Source organism: Galeopterus variegatus, unplaced genomic scaffold (assembly GCF_000696425.1).
Source record: "Galeopterus variegatus unplaced genomic scaffold, G_variegatus-3.0.2 Scaffold6101, whole genome shotgun sequence".
NCBI lineage: Eukaryota > Metazoa > Chordata > Mammalia > Dermoptera > Cynocephalidae > Galeopterus > Galeopterus variegatus.
In genome coordinates this window covers 55343-59986 of record NW_007732212.1, presented here as the reverse complement: position 1 = coordinate 59986, position 4644 = coordinate 55343, and positions in this window count along the sequence as shown.

Sequence of the window (4644 nt, the reverse complement as noted above, 5' to 3'; positions counted from 1 at the left end):
GCCGTACAGCAGATATATATATATATATATATATATATATACACAGAATTGTATTTTTATTGGCAAAAACTATATCATACTGTAAATATAATTCTGCAACTTGCTTTTTCTGTCAATGTTATGATTGGGAGATCTGCATCATCACGTTTAGTTCTACTTCATCTCTTTTAATTACTGTGTAAAATGTCCTCTATTACTTGTTTATATTTTCTTTGCTTAATGGACATTTGATTTTTTTTTTTTACTATTTGTTCTGTTTTGTTTTGTTTTTGCTATAAATCAACAATGCTTTGATTGTTTGAATAGCTTTGAAGATGACTCCCTTTGCACATGAGGGAGAATTTTGCCCGGGGATATGCTAGAATTGCCAGGCTATAGGTTACACTCATATACAATTTTACTAGATATTGCCAAGTTGCTCTTCAAAATAGTCGTGCCAATTTATATTCTCACCAGTTTGAGAGTTCCCATTTTTTCCCTTCCCTGCCAAAGTTTGCTACCTTCTGACTTAAAGCTCTTTGCTGTTCTGATGGGGTTATAGGGCACCTTGTTGTTATTGTTCGAATTCTCCTGATTAAAAGTAGGTAAAACATTTTATATTTATTTTCTCTTTGGGTTTTATCTTCCGTGAATTGCCTTTTTGCATCTTTCATTCATTTTCCTATTTGTCTTTTTCTAAATTGGTTTGTGAGAGTTCCTTTATATTTTGAATACTGATGTTCCGCCTTTACATATGCTGTGAATCTCTTCTTCTAGCTTGTGGTATATCTTAATTCTATCTGTGGTGTCTTTTGTTCCACAGAAATTTCACATTTTGAAGATTTTTGGTTTTGTTGTTTCAGTTAAGAAATCCTTTCTTCGAGTTTTTTTTTTTTCTACATTGTGTTCTAATTGATTTAAGGGATTTTTTTCACATGTAGGTCTTTAAGACATTTGCAGTTTGTTTTTGACTGGGGTTGAGATGGGAATCTAATTTTATTTTATCTTTCACATGAAAAGACAATTGTTCCAAAGTTATTTTGATCCCAACTGATTTTGTATACTTTCTCTAATCATATATAAAGGTGTCAGACATGTTTAGAGATCTTTCTGAACTCTTAATTCAATTGCATTGACTTTTTCTTATCACTGAAGTATATGTGATCCTAATTTCCACATCCTTGCGAAAATATTTGACATCTTTTAGGACAGCTACAGTTGCCATTTTGGCTTTATGGATGTTCTGCTTTCCTTTTCACTTTACCTTAAAAAATTTTTTTTAGACACTGAGGTTTCACTATCACGTCTCTGCTTTTGCAAATGCTGGAAGTTATATTTCCTCTGCTTTGGAACCTTCATTCTCAAATGGTCACACACCTTTGACTCTTCTTTATCTCAATATAAATCCTCTGCATTCTTGCTTACATCCTTTTTATCAGCCCCCAAAGCCTGTATTTCCAATCTTTTTGTCAGAACCTGAAGACTGGTGTCGTGAATTTTAAATATGAATCCAAAAGATCCTTGTGCTATTCATTTCTCCCAAGACATCTAGAAAACACCACAGGAATCAGACTCCTGGTGATAATTCTTTGGATTTCCAGGGCAAATATTCTCTAAGCTTCCAACATTCGACTTTCTGAAATGATATTACCTAATAGAAAGCCAAAGTCAAAATCAAGCAAATAATCAGCAGGTGTCCTAAAAGAAGTTAATGGAGAGATGCAGATGAGATGTAAAGATCTATGAACATTCATAAAGAGCATCTGGCTGGAGCAGAGGAAACTTCGCGAGTATGATGATGTATTAATTGAGACCTTGAAAATAGGCAAGATTTTCACACGAAGAAATGGAAATCCACATTCCTGATCTAAGGAAACCATGAATAAAGCTGTGATAACAAGATGGAAAAATGGGACTCTGTCAAGTTTGAAGACTTAAGAGAGGTTCTAGGGCTGGCCAGTTAGCTTGCCTGGTAGAATGTGGTGCTGATAACACCAAGATCAAGTGTTGGATCCTTATACTGGCCAGCTACCAAAAAAAAAAAAAAAAAGACTTAAGAGAGGTTCTAGAATACTTATATAGGATTTACATAGAAGCTGGCCAAGAATCACTTCCATGAAAAATTAAAAAAAATTTTAAAATACATATTTTATTATCTATACATTTGTTAAAGTGCTGTGAGCTTCTCTCCCCACCTGCCCCACCCCCACCCACATAATGGAATAGATGTGAGGGAGTACCTACTCCTCACCTAAAGACAAGTGAGAAGGACTTCAAAGAAAATATGTTAATCATGAATTTTTACTTTCTGTGTTTTAATTTGTTGACATCATGGGGCTTTGCTTACCCCGGAGGGACTGTCCCTCCCAGGACTAGCTGATTCCTAGAGATAGCAAACAACTCAAATGGGAACATTCCTTTTACATGCAAACCAACCAATCTAAAGCCCATATGCTCAAATGCCTTCTTTATTTGGCCCCCACTTTCTCAGACACTAGTTCCCTGCCCTAATCACCTCTGGTACCTGTACCAGAGAGCTACAGAAAACCCCTTCATACCAGCGCCTACTGAAATTATACAAAGGAGGCAATCCTAAACCTGCTTACCCTGCCTAGCCTGCTCCTTCCATAATAAAGTCTCTTGCCCCTTCTCCATCTCACTCCCTCTGCCTCAGGACAGGTCCTGGTACTTTCCCGTGTGGCCTTTCCCGTGTGGCCCTGCATGGTGTGCTGTGTCTCCTCTTTATAGAGATCTGGGAGTATAACAAACTTTCTACTCCATGACAGTCATTGCATGTCTGCATGTCTCACCATACCTGATTAAAACAAATCCGCTCAAGACAGTGGGTCATTTGGAGAGCTTGATAAGAAGTATGGGTCCATGATGGATTGAGCTTACACCTATGAGCTCTAAAGGATGAAAGAGTGGATGAGGCAGACTTGGTAGCTGCTGTTGGGAAGTAACGGTAGCATTCAGGTCTTCCTAGAAACAGATGCCAAGATGGGATCAACTATACAAGATATTTGTTGGGAGAACCATCTGTGAAGTATAAAGAAACAGGGAGCAAGAGCAGGCAAGGAGAGCCTTCCACCAGGATGTAGGTCTAGTACCTGTGAAAGGAGACGAGAAGGAACAACCAGGTAGGAAGAGTCTCAGGCTACTGCTTGATTCTGAGAAAGTCTCAGCAAAGGCTGATGGAGAGTCCTTGAGCTGAAGTTGCTCATTAGGTGAATCGTGCATCAGGCAGTACTGGCAGTTTTCTAGTGCACCTGCCATGCTCAGTCATTGTGTGGGAGTAGCCCTGAAGGACATGGCCTGGGATAAATTCCATGACGGACACAAAGTTGCAGCAGTACAGCAGTTTTCTAGTGCACCTGCCATGCTCAGTCATTGTGTGGGAGCAGCCCTGAAGGACATGGCCTGGGATAAATTCCATGACGGACACAAAGTTGCAGCAGTACAGCTGTGCTCCTCACAGCAGTTTCTCTTAAGGAAGGTCTGAGTGGAACACCTCCATGATCATCACAGCCAGCCCAAATTGTGCATTTGCTCATGAACTAGTTGTAGCCACATAAGCGGTAAGTTACTGGCGTTGCAATGAGATCTCTGCAGTAAAGGGTTGAATGTGCACTTCTGAATGCTCAACTGTGGAGGGATGAATCATAATTGACCAATAAGAGGAGATGCATTTGACTGTGTCAAGGGACCTGGGGGCAAGAGCTCCCGGTTTTGGTGGGGAGAATGTATACCCCAAAATTCCACAGAGCATCCCTTGGAAGAAATAATCAGTTTTGTACATATTTGCAGAGCTCAGTAAGCACTAATGCCATCTTACTATCGTGCCAGTCCAGTAAGACTTTTCCTGCTCTCCTATCTTCTTTCCTCTGCCAGCCCTGGACCTGCAGAGGTCATAAACCTCAATTAGTGGCTTGGACAAGGAGAGACAGAAAGACAAAGCAGAGACCCAGGGAATAAGCAGAAGCGAATCACATCCCTTTCACTCTACAGACTTCTAACTTGCAGTAGGTTCAAAACACTCATAGGATTCTCCCTGAGAGGAATCTGAAATTTTAAATTTTCTTCATCCAGTTTATTTCCAGAGATATTTTGGTCAGCAGTGATGTCTTGACCTTTGTGATAGATCCATGCCTATGTGTCCTTTTGGCTGGCCCTCCCTTCAGTTCTTACGTGTTTTCCAATCTCAGGTCTTGAGTCCTACATTTTGCTATGTCCTCCCTATTATTTAGCCCCCTTGGGTGTTTTCCTACTTCCTTACCCAGTTTAGATTCCACTGTTCCTCTCTTCATCCTGGCTTTTGATAGATTAGTTTGGCTGCCTACTAGCAACATACTACACATGTGTTTTGGAGAGTTATGGGGAAAATCCTGCAACAAATGCAGATGCCATTGTAAATTCTCATGTCTTCATCACCAGTGGGGCCCTCAGCACCAAGCAACAGTCCTTCTGTTTCCCTAGAGTTTTTTCTCTACTGTTCTCACCTCACTGAATACCACCTCTCCTTTCATCTCATCTTCTGATATGCTTTTCCTAATTCATGCAGAAAATAAAAGCCACCAGCTTTTATGCCACAAAATTCGCCACTTGCATCTGGGTTGTTGCAATAACCTCTTAACTGCTTCCAGTTTTGTCACGTTCCAAACCATT